This window comes from Podarcis cretensis (assembly GCF_951804945.1).
Source record: "Podarcis cretensis genome assembly, chromosome: 8".
Classification (NCBI taxonomy): Eukaryota; Metazoa; Chordata; class Lepidosauria; order Squamata; family Lacertidae; genus Podarcis; species Podarcis cretensis.
Window position 1 is genome coordinate 19,542,994 of NC_137177.1, and position 18,673 is coordinate 19,561,666.

Sequence of the window (18,673 nt, forward strand, 5' to 3'; positions counted from 1 at the left end):
TCCATCAATGGCTCCATCTAGGTGCCGCTGTTGCCAACACTTCTTTTTTCGCCCCCTTTGGTGGTGTTCCTGTGCCCTGAACGGCTACTTGGCAAGCGAATAAAATTTGGCAGCCAAACTGTTTCTCAGCAGGGAGGGAAAACGATAAGGGGAAGTTTCAGCTGCTGAGTTTCAGCTTGTTTCCTCATCCTTCTCCCACAGACTAATTGCCTCTGATATTCCTCCTTCGATGCACTCCATGCTAATTTCTGTTCTTCTCCATCTACATACTGTAATTATCCCAGAGCAATTATAGTCTGTCTTCCTACTACTTTCCCCCTCACCCATCCTGATTTTCAGGAGATGGGTGCCTTTCTACCCTTTGGCTGACTCCTCCTGGCTGGACAGCAGCCACCAGCTGAGTCTCTTTTCAGACCTGCTACAAAAAAACAAACCAGATTTCTGCGCTTATTCACTATAGAGCAGCGTTAGGCAACCTAAGGCCTGGGTCCCAGTCTCCTTCTAAATCCGGCCCGCGGACGGTCCGGGAATCAGCATGTCTTTACATGAGTAGAATGTGTGCTTTTATTTAAAATGCATCTCTGGGTTATTTGTGGGGCATAGGAATTCGTTCACCACCCCCACCCCCAATATAGTCTGGCCCACCACGTGGTCTGAGGGATGGTGGAGCGGCCCACAGCTGAAAAAGGTTGCTGACCCCTGCTATAGAGCATCAAGCATCAGAAGCTGTCTATCTGGCCAGCAGTCAGGGGTGCCAGACTTGTGGAGGGGCTGCCTGGGCTGCCTGCACAACTACTGCCCACCCAACAGCTAAAACAAGCAGCCCAAACTGTTCATCTCCCCACTTGAAATTGGCAGCACTGAACATTGTAGGTGCAGGACTGAGTGAGGGCTTGGCTAGAGCACCTCTAGGCGCACTTCCATCCTATAGGTGCATGATTATGAGACCTGCATGGCCAACGTTCCATTAACGTTCATTTTTGCTTTCAGTTTGTGGAGCAATGTATGACATTTGTGTGCCCATTTGTGCGATGTGCAGGCAAGCGATTGCGTTGAAACCCACGACATGCAAATGTCTAGTCCTGTAGGGCAGGGCTAAATCATAGACGCAAGAATGAAAGAAGAAGTTGCAGGATCAGGCCAATGGCCCACCTAGTCCAGCATCCTGTTCTCACAGTGGCCAATCAGATGCCTGCGGGAAACCAGCAAGCAGGATTCAGGCACAGGGACACTTTCCCCTCCTGTGGTTTCCAGCAAGTAATATTCAGAAGCATTCATTCCTCCAGCTGTTGCGGCAAAGCCTAGCCATCATGCATTGCTAGTAGCCATGGGTAGCCCTCTCCTTCACAAATTGGTCTAATCCTTTTTTTGTTGTTGTTAAAAAATCTAGTTTTTATAGAAGGTTGTTTTGTGATATCTTGTGATCCACAACCTAGCAGTTCGAAAGCACGTCAAAGTGCAAGTAGATAAATAGGTACCGCTCCAGCGGGAAGGTAAACGGCGTTTCTGTGCGCTGCTCTGGTTTGCCAGAAGCAGCTTAGTCTTGCTGGCCACATGACCCGGAAGCAGTACGCCGGCTCCCTCGGCCAATAAAGCGAGATGAGCGCCGCAACCCCAGAGTCGGTCACGACTGGACTTAATGGTCAGGGGTCCCTTTACCTTTACTTTATTTTGTGATACAAAAAACAAGCAAGGAAAGATACATAAACTGTGGTGTCTCCACTTTCAATTTATAGAGTCTTTTTCATGGTTTGTTTGCATTTGGTGTGCCATCTTGTTTGCTGGCTGTCCTTGCCTCCTGCAGCAGTGAGTTCCACAGAGTAACTGTGCTCTGGTGGGAGCTGTCATCCCAAAGCAAAACAAAACCTGGCGGGCACTCAGTTAGGGAAGGCCGTTCTGGAACGTTACCTTTTATCACCCCACCCCACCCCACCCACCTCCGGACCATCTCACTCTACTCCTTTGCGAGCTCGAGGGAGCATCCCCACGAAGGCCTGCCTGTTTACTCAGCTGCGAAAGCAACACAATTGAGTTCACCATGGCAATGTGCACACGGCGCACGGGCCCAGGCAGACGGGGAGCTGCTGCTTACAGGAAGTCGGAGCTCGTTCCCCCATATGCTCTGCCAATTGATGCAGATTCACACTAATAATTAGGGCCCTATCCCTGCTTGCTTTACGCCAGCAGAGCTCGAGGAGGGTGCAAGAGCTGGAAAGGCAAGGGTAGGGAGGTGGGCTCCGTGCCAGTGACTCAGAGTTCAGTACAAAAGCCCGAGCGATTAAAACACACCCTTTTACCTAATGCCTCTATGTTTGAGGAGCTGGCACAGGGGGAGTCAGCTGGGTCACAGCTGCACAGGAGGTCTTGCTCTGTAAGGATTGCTTGGCTTGTTAAAATAAGATGCAGCTACCTCTGGGGGAGGGAAGAGAAATGTGCTTGAGTTTGCCCTTAGAAGAGGGTGTGAAAATTCGTGGAGAGTACCAGTGGCTTCTTGGCAACAAGGGCTCCTCTGCCAGAGGCGGCAGTGCTTCTCTGAATATCAGTTTGCTGGAAGCCGCAGGTGAGGAGAGGTTGTGCTCATCTCTCCTACTTGAGGGTTTTCCCATGGACCACTGTGAAAAGAGGATGCTGTAGCAAATGGGCCTGATCTTACTGGGCTGTTCTTACATTTCCAAATCCACACTTTCCAAAGCAGTACAGTGGTGCCTCGCAAGACGAAATTAATCCGTTCCGTGAGGCTCTTCGTCTAGCGGTTTTTTCATCTTGCGAAGCAAGCCCATTGACGGCTTAGCGGATTAGCGCTATTAGCGGCTTAGTGGCTTTTAGCGGCTTTTAGCAGCTTATCGGCTTAGCGGATAAGCGGCTTATCGGCTTAGAAAAAGGGGGGGGAGAGAAAAAAACCCGCAGGAACTCGCAAGACATTTCATCTTGCGAAGCAAGCCCATAGGGAAATTCGTTTTGCGAAGCGCCTCCAAAACGGAAAACCCTTTCGTCTAGCGGGTTTTTCGTCTTGCGAGACATTCGTCTTGCGGGGCACCACTGTACCAGAACCGAAACAGAGCCACCCTTCAAGAGTCACTTGAAGAGTAGGTGGGTTCCCACGAGGCAAGACACCGTGATAACAGCAAGAACCTTTATTGAACTGGGAAACAGGGGCAAAGCAACTGCTTATATACATCCCTGAAAGCCTGGGCCAAACCCACTCCCAACGTGATTGGCTGTCTAAACTTCCAAGCTGCAAATCACGACTCAGAGGTCAAGGGCCAGTGGGAGAGGCCCAAATCCTGAAATGTTCTGTGATTGGACGTCATGTCTTGAATCAGAACACAGGAGCTCAAATTCCTTAGTCCAGACTCAAGCTCAAACAAACACTGAATACATAACATCTGGCTTCCCTGAATTTTACATTACTTCTTCCTCCAGCCAGGAATATGTGCAAAAAATACGTGTCCTGCTGTGAAGCATGCCTAAAAATGCACGTATAAGGAAAATCAACATTCAAAAATGCATTATATCAGGGGACACTGCTTTGCAAGTATGCATATGTTAGGTGAAATTGTATACAGATCTGTGTACATTCGGATAAATTTGCACTAAAAGGCTGGTTAGTTTTCCTAAGCACATTAGGGAAAAGGGAAAAAAACTGCATGCAAATTGCATGGAAATGTAGAGAATGGAATGTAGCAGTGGGAAAATGAGAAAATGGGGGAAGCCAAAATTGTCAGATTCACCTTCCAGATGTTGTTGGACTACAACTATCATCAGGCTCCTCATCCCTGTGGTAGGACGCTGGACATAGACCTAGAAGTTTGGGGCTCCTGTTCTAATTCTGCCAAGGACAACATGAATCCATTTCTTTCTTTAAGCCTCAGTTGCCCAGTCTGTGAAATGGCTATAGCAATAACTGACATTCCTAGTGGCTTGTCAGAATTAAATGTATTTCCAAATAATGGTTCACGTCCATCTGTTTCTTTATCACGGGAATCAAGAACCTCTGCCCTCCCAGATGTCGGGGCTTATCCACACAGCAGCAAAACATGAATGCAGCCGCAGCCGCAGGATCCCATTGTTGACCCAGACCTTCCGCACACTTCTAAATGCAGGGTTTCTCAATCCTAGCCCTTTCAGATTTCCCGAGAGTTGGAAAAAAAACCCACCTTGCATTTAAAGTGGGTGTTGGAGACTAGGAGAACACTGAGCGGGGGGAAGGTATCATGTGGAAGGCCCTACATTAATGGGGGCAGAAGCGAGTGCAGATCCACATTTTGCTCCTGTGTGGACAAACCCTGCTGTTGAACGCCAACTCCCATCAGTCCCAGTCAGCATAGCTAGTGGCCGAGGATGCTAGAAGTTGTAGTCCAACATCTGGAGGGCCACAAGTTTCCCCCTCTTCTATATCAAAATAGACCATTCTCAGCACGAGACCCTACTGAACCAGCCAGCGAAGACAACACCCAGAAACATGGGCAAAATGGTCCTATATTCCGTTTCAGTCTGGGTATAGTCTGTGCATGCTCTGAAGGCACACAATTCAGGTTCCTTGCAGAAACTTAGCAGGTCTGGCTTCTGCTTGCACAGGAAGACGGTCAGCAAAGCCTGTGCACGCCAGCCTGACTCCCAACAGGGGAGGAAGTTGGCATATAAGTAAACTAAGGGTCCCTCAAGACAGCCTTTTCGTTGTGCATTTGTGATTATTTGTGCTCATGATGGCATCAAGGTGGCAATACACAATTTCACTTTAAATACCGTTTGCACCTGCAAAGGTTTCAGGTTGGACATACTGCTTTGTTCCCAATCAGTGTGTGTCCCATTGCAGAGACCGTGCAGCTTTTTACACCACAAATGTCCTGGGTTTGTCCCACTTTTGTTGCACTGCAGTAAAACTTTGAGGTTGCGGGGTAGTGGGGAAGGTTGCAGTCAAGTAAAAAGTAATTCTTAATGAAATAAATAAAAATAGAGTGCATCTTCTCCAGACAGCAACAATGCTGTAACAAAACAACAACAACAACAACAACAACAACAACAACAACAACAACAACAACAACAACAACAACAACAACAACAACACCTTTATTGTCAATGTGCAACCTGTGTACAATGAAATTAATCGAGCCTGGGGAAGCTCGGGGAAGCAATGCAGAATGACTAATACAGTGGGATTATATAAAATCATAGAATTGTAGAGTTAGAAGGAATCCCAAGGATCATCTAGTCCAACCCCCTGCAATGAAGAGATCCTGCCCACAGCCATCCCTGAGTGGGCTCAAATCTCTGAGGTGCTGTAAACATGGATTAGTTCCTTTTGGGGGCTAGTTAATTGCTTGCTGCTGTCATCTAGATTGTTCAGTTGTTGCTGTGCTCTATCCCAGAGGCGGCTGCATTTCATGAGCAATTGTTGGACGGGGAGGAGGAGACCATTTTCCATTCTGGAGCAACTATGCAGCAGCTCCAGGCTGTTTTGCTCCTGCCTTGTGAATAATATCACAGTCCCTAACTGTCACCGAGTGAAGGACACTCATGGTGCAATTTGCAAAATGATCCAGCAGAGGAAGGGGAGGGTGGAATTCTGTGGAGGCAGACACAAGCAGAGAGAGAGGATAGGATGTTGTAGATTCCCCGGCAATGGATATGTTGGTGGCTTGGAAACACGGGGGACCATTAAACAGGGATCTTTTGTGACTTAACTGTGTTTTCCTGGGTCTGGGGAGGTGTGCCTGCCCACAGTAAGGAGGGGGAAACGTGAAGAATGCGTTTTTGGGCGTGTCAGGAATGCCTCCCAGTAGAAAGGCTCAATTGGAGGAGATTGTGCTCTGATGAACGCAGCTGGATTCACTGTGCGTCAGATCAGCGCAAAAACCATCCCCGCCCCCCAGCCAAACTGGAAAACGCAGGAATCCTGACTCCAGAGCACCTCACCCATTAGGGCCCCATCTCCTCTTGTCCAGAGAAGGAAGAGCTGTGGCGCAGTGTTAGAGCATCTGCATTGCATGCCCAAGGTCCCAGGTTCAATCCTCGGTATCTCCAGGACAGTGGCTCGTCTAGTCCAGCATCCTGTTCTCACAGAGGCGGAACAGACGCCTGTGGAAAATACACAAGCAGGATCTGGACACAAGAACCCTCTCTCCTTCTACCGTTTCCAGCAACTGGTATTCAGAAGCATGTGAATTTATCCCATCCTCTTTTATAGCCTTCCAAGTTAGTGACCACCATTGCCTCCTGCAAGAGCAAGTTCCATAGTTTTAACTCTATGCTGCGACCCAGCTCTCCATAGCCAACATGCGGGAATGTTCAGGGTGTCAGGAGAGGATATATTGTCTATTTATATCCTTCCTAACGAAGTGAAGTTCCTTTACTTAGCAGAGTTACATTCCCCTTTTTACATGCACAGCAGATAGCTGGTTGCAAGCTCATGTGAACCTCTCCCTATTCTACAATTCAGTCTGTCTTCAGATTGAATTGTATGTTCCTGGTAAATTCCCTTGAATCCCTCTTAAAAGAATAAAGACGCCATAGTCTTATTCAAAGTCAATAGAAGAATCAGGTAGGTAGCCGTGTTGGTCTGACGCAGTAGAAATATATAATAAATAAATAAATAAAATTGTCCAGTAGCACCTTAGAGACCAACTAAGTTTGTTCTTGGTATGAGCTTTCGTGAAGAGCACTGTTGGCATTTGATAGCATGAAGAATTGTGCATGCACACGAAAGCTCATACCAAGAACAAACTTAGTTGGTCTCTAAGGTGCTACTGGACATTTTTTTATATATACAGTGGTACCTTGGGTTAACAACTTAATTCGTTCTGGAGGTCAGTTCTTAACCTGAAACTGTTCTTAACCTGAGGTACCACTTTAGCTAATGGGCCCTTCTGGTGCTGGCGCTGCGTGATTTCTGTTCTCATCCTGAAGCAAAGTTCTTAACCTGACATACTATTTCTGGGTTAGTGGAGTCTGTAACCTGAAGTGTCTATAACCTGAAGCATCTGCAACCCGAGGTACCACTGTATATATATTTCAATAAAAGAAGTTTACTTACATCAGTTCACAGTTGGATCTCTGGTTGTTTTTTTTAAATATAATTTTTATTGATTTTCCAATATAAATTTAAAAGAAAATAACATACACACATAGACATACAAAAACATATAAACAAGTATAATTTCAAATCCTTTTTTTCATAAACCTTCTTTCTCGGACTTCCCCTTACCTCCCCCTCTCTGCATCCTTGTTTTAAATTTTTTCAACAACCCTTCGCTCTAATTAAATAATAACTTATTTTCTTTTCCAATTTCTTCTCCTAATTCATCAATCAATTACAGCTATAATTCTATTTTTTCCTTTCCCTTGACATTTTAGCACTCATCAATTTTACAACAGTTCTTAAGATATACTTTAAATTTCTTCCAATCTTCTTCCACCGTCTCTTTCTCTTGGTCACGGATTCTGCCAGTCATTTCCGCCAGTCCCATAAAGTCAATCACTTTCGTCTGCCATTCTTCCAATGTGGGTAGTTCTTGTGTCTTCCAATACTTTGCTAAAAGAATCCTTGCTGCTGTGGTGGAATACATAAAAAATGTCCTATCCTTCCTTGACACCAATTGGCCGACCATGCCCAAAAGAAATGCCTCTGGTTTCTTATGAAAAGTACATTTAAGTACCTTCTTAATTTCATTATAAATCATTTCCCAAAAGGCCTTAATCTTTGGGCAAGTCCACCAAAGGTGAAAGAAGGTACCTTCAGTCTCGTTACATTTCCAGCATTTGTTATTGGGCAGATGATAAATTTTCGCAAGCTTGACTGGGGTCATGTACCACCTGTAAATCATTTTCATAATATTTTCTCTTAAGGCATTACATGCCGTAAATTTTATGCCGGTGGTCCATAACTGTTCCCAGTCAGCAAACATAATATCATGACCAATGTCTTGTGCCCACTTAATCATAGCTGATTTAACTGTCTCATCTAGTGTATTCCACTTCAACAACAGGTTATACATTCTTGATAAATTCTTAGTATTGGGTTCTAACAGTTCTGTTTCTAGTTTTGATTTCTCCACTTGGAAGCCAATTTTCCTTTCTTGATTAAACACCTCCAATATTTGATAATGAAGCCAATCTCGTACCTTGGACTTTATTTTCTCAAAACTCTGTAATTTAATTTTTCCACTCTCTTGCTCTAAAATTTCACAATATTTTGGCCATTTAGATTCCATATTAAGCTTCTTCACCCCCTTAGCCTCCATTGGTGATAACCACCTAGGAGTTTTATTTTCCAACAAATCCTTGTATCGAATCCAAACATTGTATAATGCTTTCCTAACAATATGGTTTTTGAATCCTTTATGAACTTTAACCTTGTCATACCATATATATGCATGCCAACCAAATCTGTTATCAAATCCTTCCAAATCCAGAATGTCTGTATTCTCAAGAAGTAGCCAGTCTTTCAACCAGCAGAAAGCTGCCGATTCATAGTACAATCTTAAGTCCGGCAGGGCAAACCCCCCTCTATCTTTTGCATCAGTTAATATCTTAAATTTTATTCTGGGCTTTTTGCCCTGCCAGACAAATTTAGATATATCTTTCTGCCACTTCTTGAAACAGTCCAATCTGTCCACAATCTGTAATGTCTGAAACAAAAATAACATTCTAGGCAATACATTCATCTTAATTACAGCAATTCGGCCTAACAAGGAAAGCCTCAAATTTGACCATATTTCTAGATCTTTCTTTACCTCTGTCCCACAGTTGGATCTCTGAAGGCAGACTTAGTTACAAATATGTACATGTGGATCTACCCCATATGGGAAAGTAATCCCAGTGCTTCTGCTAGCTGATAGCTAGCAGAGCAGTCCTAGCTAAAAAGCTGGTTAAGCAAAGAACGAATTTAAAAATGGAAAAGTATACTGCATGACTCGTCCTTTTGTTACCTGGACAGGTTAGGTCACGCCCACCTTCTGTCACGTGCAAAAGGAAGGATGCTCCAGCCAGGAGGAATAGGAAGTTTCAACTGGCTGGACCAAACATTTCCTGGCATGTCTTCTCTAGCATTACAAGGAATGTTGTACTTGACTGCCTCTCATGGATCGCATCCTGCACAACACATATCACTGTCATATATAAACCATTTCCCCCCGCCTGCCCCAATACAGCAAAATACAGCCAATTTAGGGTACTGATCATCTGCTGGGAGAGGAAAGAGTGGAAAAGGAGGGTGGGGCAGAGAAACAGAATGGGGTGGCTGGGATTCTGATCAGGGAGCACTCCACGCTGCAACATTTGGTTGAAGCTCCCTCTTCTCCTGACTAATAGCCAATGGCCATTGATTCCACACCTGGAAATAGAAAATAGACGGTTCCACTTCTGAAAATAGAGCGTTCTCACCTCCAGCATCTTGCAGACAAAAATAGGGAAACTTGTGTATGTGTATGCAGGTGATACTTTCACAGCCTAAGGATTACTGAGTGTATGGTACATGTGCACACACAGTGATGCATAGCTTCCCTGCTTTCCAAATGTTGCATTAATTTGCTCGGAAAGAACTTATCCTTCACTGGCTTTCAAAGCAGTCTTTCCTGAGAATGCTTACGAGAAGGTTCGTCATTGGATCTGACTGCTCCTACCTAGGATGAGCTACAGCAATCACATTTGGTGACGTATATAGTATCCAGAGGGGCGGTTTTAGGGGGGCTGTGAGGGAAACAGCATTCGACTCTTTGCACCCAGGCACATGCATTTGAGTGCGCACACCCTACGACCAAGAAATCCGCTCAGATATTTAACTTTTGGAGTCACCGGAAAGGAGCCTAATGCCTGGAGAACTCAATCTCTATCCACACAAAAGCAAATATAGGGACAACAAAATAGGGCAATTAGGGCATCAATGGTCCTCTCTTTTGGGTGAGGGGTTGTAGCTCAGGGCTCCTTCAAGCAACCTATTTATTGATCACAGACTCTAATTTGCTTGCACAAATCTTATGTGGTGGTTAGACGAATGTGTAGTCGTTTTTGTGTGTTTTTTGTTTATATGACAATGAACACTCATCCTGCGCTCATCTTGATTTGCTGGTGGGGTGTTTACATGTCTTCCCATTAATTGCTGGTTCATCCTACACATTTCCCCTCCACTTTCCTAACAGCAAACAGTCTGATTCATTTTTAGTGGAGATTTGTTGTAATCCACTTTAAATGCACAAACCAACAGCCCCTCCAGACATCCTTTTGGATTGCATATTCATGATGCTATTATGGTGGCTGCACATGTTCCCGCTTTCAATGCTGTTTGACCCTGCAAAAGTTTCAGAGTGGGCACCCTGCTTCATTTCCAAGCAGTGCACATCCCGTAACCTCCCTCTGAAATCCTATAGCGTTTTATACCCAAAATGTTCTGGTTTACTTATTTTTGTCCTGCTTTAGTTACACTATAGCCCTTCCAGACAAGAAGTAAAGTGGTAGCATTGGGGAAGCACCCTAGAACAAAGTGAAGCAGAATAAATCCACTGCTACTGCAATAATACAGTGGTACCTCGGGTTACATACACTTCAGGTTACATATGCTTCAGGTTACAGACTCCGCTAACCCAGAAATAGTGCTTCAGGTTTAGAACTTTGCTTCAGGATGAGAACAGAATTCATGCTCCGGCAGCGTGCCGGCAGCAGGAGGCCCCATTAGCTAAAGTGTTGCTTCAGGTTAAGAACAGTTTCAGGTTCAGAACGGACCTCCGGGACGAATTAAGTACTTAACCCGCGGTACCACTGTAGTCTCCTTCTGCACTATACATTTAATGCAATATTGTATCAGTGTGAACAGCCATGGCTTCCTGCAAAGAATCTTGGGGACTGTAGTTTGTTAAGGGTGCTGGGAGTTGTTAGGAGACCCCAGTTCCCTTCATAGATTTACAACTTCCACAGCGGTTTAAAAATCTAGTCACTCTTACCAGGGAACTCTGGGAATTGCAGCTCTGGGAGAAAAATACAGATCTCCTAACAACTCTAACCACCCTGAACAAACTACAGTTCCCAGTATTCTTTCGGGGAAGCCATGACTGTTTAAAGTGGTATGGTGCTGTTTAAAATGTATAGTTCAGAGGGGGCCTTATTGTGTTAAGAACATGCTGCAGAATAGGGTTACCAGATGTCCCCGGTTCCCGGGGACAGTCCCCAGATTTGCAAATCTGTCCCCAGGAAACGTGGCAGCGGCAGCCTCAGCAGCCCGGAGCCAGCCTGGTAGCGCAGTTGGCTCTGGTTGGATTCAGGAGCTGCTCATTGCTCGCTGCCACCGCCACTGCCGAAGGGGAACCGGGGACGTCCGGCGGTACAGATCTCCTGCCCCCTTCCCCCTATGTTTTGACAGATCGAGGGAGGCTCAGGAGTTGCAAGTGGGTGGCCGCTGCCCAGGAGGGGCGCAAGGTGAGCAGTTTCTCTGTCAGGCAAGGTGCATAGCCCTTCAGTCAAAACAAAGGGGGAAGCGGGCAGGAGACAGGGAGGAGGCTCGGGAGTCATGGGCAGGCGGCATGCAGTTGCCCAGTTTTTTAAAAACTCTGCGCATTTATGCTTCACAGGGTGCGAAAGAAGGGCTTTGCACCTTGCCCGGCAGAGAAACCATGCACCTTGTGCCCCTCCTGGGCAATGGCGCACCACCCGCGCATGACTCCCGAGCCTTCCTCAATCTCCTGTCCCCTTCCCCTTGTTTTGACAGATCGGGGGAGGCTCAGGAGTCGCAGGCAGCCCAGTTTTTCAAAAACGCTGCGCATTTATGTTTCACAGGGCTTTGCACCTTTATACAATATGCATGTGTGCTTGGGCCCAGGGTCTTTTGCCTCACCATCCCCACTACTGACTCCCTGTTGCTACTCAGCTTCCAAAATAATAATAATAATAATAATAATAATAATAATAATAATAATAATAAATTCCCTGGATTCATTGAAAAAAAATCTGGTAACCATATGTAGAATGTACCCAACATTTAAAAAATCCACCAGTCTGGTAGGGCCCCTAACATTCCGGTTTGCACTTTAATCCCACCCACAAAATATTGATGGCCCGCAGGCACTTTCAGCGGTTGGGCACACATTTTTCATGCTAAAGCTTCAATCCCTGGCAAGTCTAGTTAAAAGGCAGCAGTCCAGAGATGGGGGAGGCCCTCTCCTTCCTGAGACCCCTGGATAGTCAATCGTAAACCAATTCATGTGTCCGGAAGGAAAAACAGCTTCCTATGTGCCTGGTCGCTCATGCAGACCTCGGCCCCTCTCCCAGAATTCAGTGCAGAAGCTAGGATCTCATGCTGCTCTCAGGCAGGCAAGCTGCTCAGGATAACAGGTATTTAGCTGATTGCTAGATAATGGCACAACGCAAGAAGCAGGAGAGCAGGCGGATGAGAATTAAAAACCGACTCCTTTTAGGGGAGTCCCAAGGCCCAGCCCAAATCACATCCACCCACAAGAGAGGAAGGAAGATGTGCTGCGAGAGAAGCAGCCAATGTACTAAGCCAAGCACCCCCCCCCACTTGCAGCAGCCTGTCTTTTCACTCTCCCCCCCCCCCCCAACACGCACACATAGCCGGTGGAATTTGTGTGTGGGCTCCGCTTGCAGAAATGCAGAGCTGACATAGTCGGGCACCCACTGACACTCGCGTGCCCAGGAAGCTGCCTGCTCTGCCCAGATTCCACCTACGGATGCTGAGCCACCCTTGAGATCTCTTAGAAGCCCACAGGCAGGGTGGCAATTGTCCTGGGACAGAAGGGTCTGCAGCATCACTTCAACCCCGGCTAGGACTCCATCGTCCCTCTTTGCTGCTGTCCATCAGGCCCAAGTGCCCTGTCTCTGTTAGTGGCCAGCAGCATCAGAACCAGAGGCTCCGCTTCCATCTGCTGACTCCAAGGTGGAAATCATTTTTGCCCTTCTGCTTCCAGAGACAACCCGGGCTCCGGTTCAGCTTGCTCTTTTCCTTCCAGATCCCCAACCCGTTGGTCCAAACTCGATGCTGGAAGCATCAACAGGAGAGAACGCCTGTCGACGCTGCTAAAAGGTAAGTTTCATTAGAGCAGCAGGAGTTTTTGTCTCTGTAGAGTTTGGGCAGGACCCCTTCAGGGGTTCTTGCAGAGTTGTTTTCCTAAGATTAAGCCCAGCCTGAATATAGAAGGATGCTTGTTTGGAAGCTGGGTTTCTAGACCCAGCAGTCCTGGTGGAAGCATTGTCACAAACTCTGCTTTAGGCTCTGCCCCACATGCAAACAGCCAGTGTGGTGTGGGGGTTTGGGTGTTGTTGGACTAAGGTCTGGGAGAACTGGGTTCGACTCCCTACCCTGTTGCGAAGCCCATTGGGTAACCTCTGGCTTGCCCCTGTCTCTCAGCCTAAACTACCTCGCAAGGTCGTTGTTGGGATAATAAAAACACGGTGGGGGTAAACCATGCATGCCACCTTGAGCTCTTTGGAAGAAAGGCGGGCTATACATGAGCCCACTAAGAACCTCTGCCCCTTCTTATGTCACATTAGCAGAACCATGGGCAATATATTTGCTGACACCCCTTTACGTCCTGCCCAACCTGATCCCCACTACAGGGAGTTGCCTAGAAGTCTCAAGTTCTCCTCTGCCCCTTGGGACAGAAGGGCCAGAGGTTTGGGGCCAATTGGCTCCATCCATCATGCTTTTTTTTACTGATTGCAACTCCCTTGCTGCATACAAACTGGTTGGAACAAATATGCCTGTTGACTTGGCCAGAACAGGGGAAAGACGTCGTAACTGGGAAGGGGAAAAATCTGGGGTAAGGATTGATCTTCATCTAAGGCAGTGAAATAGCTTGATATTCGGCCCTGGGCTGGGTCCCTGCTTCTTGCGTGTCTCTCTGTCCTTTGGAGGAAGAGAGACCCTGGCACGGTGTTACAATGTGAGCTCTGCAGGTAGAAAGTCTCCCGTTCGATTCCTGGCATCGCCTGTTTTTTTAAAAGCCCTCTCTCTGCCTGAAACTGTGCAGACTCACTAGCCAGACAGAGGAGGCAAAACTGATCTGGAGATGAACGTGAGCAGTCTGGCTTTGGTGTAGCTCCCGGTGCTTTCGGGCCACAGAGGTCAGGGCAGGAGCTGTGGTGGTGCTAAAGAAGCCTGTCTATAAATCGCGCCTGCCTCCTGCGACTGTTCTCCGTTCTGGAAGGAGACACAAATGTGCTTTGTTTTGTTTGCTCTGCAAACGGGGACAAGCAGCTTGTTTATCCGTGTGAAGCCTGTAGGGTGATGCCAGCCCTGGGAAATGAAAGGGGCCCGATCCCCTCGATTGATGGGTCTGAACAGACATCCACCCTGATCATCGCTAAGGGGGTTTGTTTCCCTTGGCTCTGGGGGTGAGATGGACCCTTCCTTGAGGAAGAAACGGAGCGTCTGCTGACAGTTATCTTGATGGCATTGGGCAGGAGCACTGTTCAAAGGCTGGGTGGACAGACTCTGACATCGAAGGCAGAGGACAATGATGAGAGGGTGGAGGTGTTCAAAATGGAGCGTGGAGAGCCCTAAGGGGACACAGCATGCCTGTCTGTCTGTTGGGTGCCTGTCTTCGCCTGTGTCATTTCAGATGTCTGTAGAGAAAGGGGCAGCAATTTCGTGGGGGAGCAGATTTCATCAGGATTCCGTGGTCTGTTCTTGAAATGCATATAAAGAGCAACCCTGTTTATGCCCACTCAGAAGGAAATCCCACTGGGTTTTATAGTACTTGCTCTCAGTAATGTAGGGATCGGACAGCTGCGGCTTCCTGGAAAGGGACCCTGAGAGTCATCTAGTCCAACCCCTTGCAATGCAGGAACCTCAGCTAGATCACACATGACAAATGGCCATCCAACCTCTGCTTAAAAACCTCCACGGAGCCCCAGCCTGCGTGGCCAGTGGTCAGGGATGATGGAGGCTGTAATTCAACAACATCTAGAGGGCCCTCGCTTCCCAGCTCAGTTAGGGATTGCAGCTTCAGTTGCTAGAAAGCAGAATACACCTCCCCTCCCCCTCCCCTGCCACAAAAGCATAAATGGTGGCTGTTATTAAATCTCCCAACAACTTCAGCAATTTTATTTAAACAGATTTTAATAAAGCAATCTTATTAAAACAAACAAAATAGGAAAAAGGGGTGTGCTTTTGACCTGCAGATCTGGAATGCAGGCCTCTTTCCTTGTTTGTAACTCTCCAAATGTTGCTCCAGCTCCCATCGTCCATGCACGTCTCCTATGCTGGCTGGGGCTGTTGGGACCCTGAGTCCAGCAGCATCTGAAGGGTCACTCGTTCTCCATCGCTAGATTATAGCAACACAAGGCAGCAGCTTTCCTGGTGGGGCAGAGCCACAGGAGTGGCCTCCCAGGGTCAGCACCCCTGCTGCTTACCAAGAGCAGGGAGGTCCAAGGTGGCAGCAAGGTCAGAGGCATTGGTGGAGCCTGCAGCTGCCAATGCCTCAGCTGCACACCTGCAGCTGCACCTCACTGGGCAAGCCACACCTGTAACCACCATTACCAATGTCACAGTTCCACCACCAGGGGGCGTTCATTAGAACAGGGCCTTTTCGGTGGTTTCACTTTCAATATCGAGTGCCCTCCTCTTGGAAGTATAATTTGTGCCAATATTTGTCCAGGCATTTATGGGACGTTAGTCCACTGCTACACATGGATGTGCTGAAATTTTTATTCTGGGTTGTATCTGAGTTTTGCTTGCATTTAGAAAAATGGCCCTAAATTATCCATGTCTATTGATTTCTGTATATTTAATATATATTGTGACTCACTCTTATTTTGCCTGGATTGTTGTTTCAATTTTTGATTTAAATTATGTTGTAACACATCACAGGATCACCGGTGAGCGGACTTGGTTGACAGTGCCCAAAATTGAATAAATAACTTTGCAATCTTGTGCCTATCTGCTTGGAAGCAAGTCCTACAGAGTTCACTCAGGGCAGAGCTGGGGAGCTTGGGGCCCTCTCGATGTCGCTGAACTACAACTCCCATCACCCCTTGCCATTGGCCATTGGCCATGCCACTGGGGCTGATGGGAGTTGGGAGTCCCACAGCATCTGTAGGACCACAGGTCAGTCACCTCTGACTTAGGGCTCGCTTCCAGCTTGCAGCGGCGTGCAGAGCAGAAATAACAGGCGCTCTTGAGGAGCAATTGCATATGTTCTGAAACACGAGGATGGCGGGGCACGGGGAAGTCCTGCCAGCCCTCCCTAAAAAGCACCCCAAACTTTGTGGCAGGGAGTTGGGGAGGGTGGTGGAAGAAGGTTGGGTGAAACGTCATGTGTTCTAACTTATCTGCAGCACCACAAATTTGGCTGAGAATGTATGACAGCCAAAAGGAACGGAGGCGAGGAATTCTAAATAAATCCAGACTCTGCTGGCCATTCCATCTCTCCAGCAAACCAAAACCAAGCAACCAGTGTGGCTATAGATTTACAGATAATTTCTGCAACAGGACGTCGGGATGACAGCCAGTTTCCTCCAGCTTCTCTGTGAACCAGCGAGACCCTTTCTCCTCCTCTCCGAGAGAGAAAGGCAGCCAAACTCTCCATCTTTTTAATCGCCTTTCCCAGCTAATCCCTCCTTCTTAAGCAGCCTCTTTCTCAAACCTCAAGAAACACGCGCACAATCTTCCTGTCGTTTCCATGCCCGTGCCACCCGCCCACCCTACTCTCTCAGCTCCTTTGCATCCTGCGGGTGCCCTTGCGATAAGATCTCCCTGTGTTTGTAACCTGAGCAAGTGCTGGGAGCAGGCAGGAGCTGAAAGCACCAGGGCAGCCCTGCCACAGCCTTCTGCAGCCGCCCTGGCAGCAACCAGCTGATGGCTCAGCTGCCACAAGCCAAGTATTTTGCCAGATTTGCAGGCAGGCACGGGGAGAGATGAAAACAGGCTACTTTTGTTACTTTTGCTGGGAGCTGTACTAGGGTGGCCCTGCGTCCTGCATTGCAGGGTACGGTCCTTTCTTTGTGTCCTCTGTTTGAAGGGCTTCTTTCAAAATGAAGAAGAACCCTAAGAAGGGTATGAGGGCAACGCAATGCTTTTATCTGCCTCAATTGCACACATTTAAATGTCTGGTATGCGTCTGAATCCCTCCCCCAAAATAGTCTGGAGGTACCAACAACCTTTCCCACTATGGTGAGAAGCAGCATAAGCCAATTTAAATGACAGGCCAGTAATAATTTTCCAAATTTGCATTTGTGCATATAAATCAGCACATGCAAATCAGCGTCCTATTTTTCGAGGCTGATATGTCAATACGCTAAGCCCACCCGAAGCTTAGCTGTACAGACTTTCAAGCCAAACAGGCAGGCGTGCATTACTCTGTAGCCAGTCACAAGCCTTGCATTTCTGCATCCCCGATCCTGGGCATGTTCTTAGACAAAGATCCCACTGTGTTCCATGGGGCTTACTCCCAAACAAGTGTGCTTAGGACTGGAGCCTTATATGTAAAACTCATTCCCTCCAGAGTTGCAACAGCTTTCTTAATGAAAACATTGTGCAGCCGAGAGCAGCCATTTTGATTTCCCACAGTGCCCAGGAATGATGTAACACCAGAGGCATTGTGGGAAATAAAAATGGAAGCTCCCAGGTGCTGTATTAAAGGGAGATGCAAGGCAGGAGTGAACCATGGCTGTGCCAGAGGGTGGGATTTGCAGCTGCTGCTAAGGAAGCACGCCACAAGCAGGCACAGGGGGTACACTCAGACTAAGGAAGGTGTGACACAGAAGTTGTTTCTGGGCTACAGCTTCCACCATCTCTGAGCATTGGCCATGCTGACTGGAGTCCAGCAACATAGAATCATAGAGTTGAAGGAATCCCAAGGATCATCTAGTCCAACCCTCTGCAATGCAGGTTTCTCAGCTAAAGCAGATAGGTAGAACTTTGTTCAAAAACTTCCAAGGAAGGAGAGTCCATAACTTCCAAAGGCAGTCCATTCCACTCTTGAACAGCTCTTACTGAAATTTCTTCCTGATTTTGAGTCGGAATCTCCTTTCTTGCAACTTGGAGCCATTGGATCGAGTCTTGCCCTCCAGAGCAGTGGAAGACAAGCTTGTGCCATCTTCCATGTGACAGCCCTTAAGATATTTGAAGTGGTGCCCCGCAAGACGGACGTCTTGCAAGTCTTGCGATTTTTTTCGCTTTTTTCTCCCTTTTTCTAAGCCGCTAAGCCACTAATAGCGCTAATCCGCTAAACCGCTAATAGGGTTGCTTCGCAAGACGAAAAAACCGCTAGACGAAGAGAATCGCGGAACAGATTCTTTTCGTCTTGCGAGGCACCACTGTATCATATCTCAGGGATGCTTTAGTTGAAATTCCTGCATTGCAGGGAGTTGGACTAGATGACCCTTAGGTCTCTTCCAACGCTACGATTCTATGTTTCCATGATCTCCTCTCAGTCTCCTCTTTTCCAGGCTAAACATGTCCAGCTCCTTCAACCGTTCCTCATAAGGCTTGCTTTCCAGACCCCTGGTCATATTGGTTGCCCTCCTCTGCACACGTTCCAGCTTGTCAACATCCTTCTTAAATTATGGCGCCCAGAACTGGACACAGTATTCCAAGCGTGGTCTGACTAAGGCAGAATAGAGTGGCACTATTACTTCCCTTGATCTGGGCACTATACCTCTGGAGAGTGACAGGTTCCACAGCCCTGATGCGTGTGCGCACATAGATCCACACGTATCATTTTGTCGT

General features: G+C 47.3%; 1 protein-coding gene across 9 annotated transcripts in view; it reads left to right on the forward strand.

Moving 5' to 3' along the window:
• MAG (myelin associated glycoprotein) overlaps positions 1–18,673 on the forward strand; it is a 70,875-nt gene that overhangs the window by 17,150 nt on the left and 35,052 nt on the right. For 3 of the 9 annotated variants that reach the window (XM_079986035.1, XM_079986038.1, XM_079986040.1), the window contains exon 2: positions 12,954–13,027. The exons of 4 other annotated variants lie outside the window; for them this stretch is intronic. The gene's annotated coding sequence lies outside the window, so the exon portion shown is untranslated. Of the gene's footprint in view, positions 1–12,501; positions 13,028–18,673 lie in introns of those variants that run through there. 2 more of the 9 variants (XM_079986034.1, XM_079986037.1) reach the window with 1 other exon arrangement.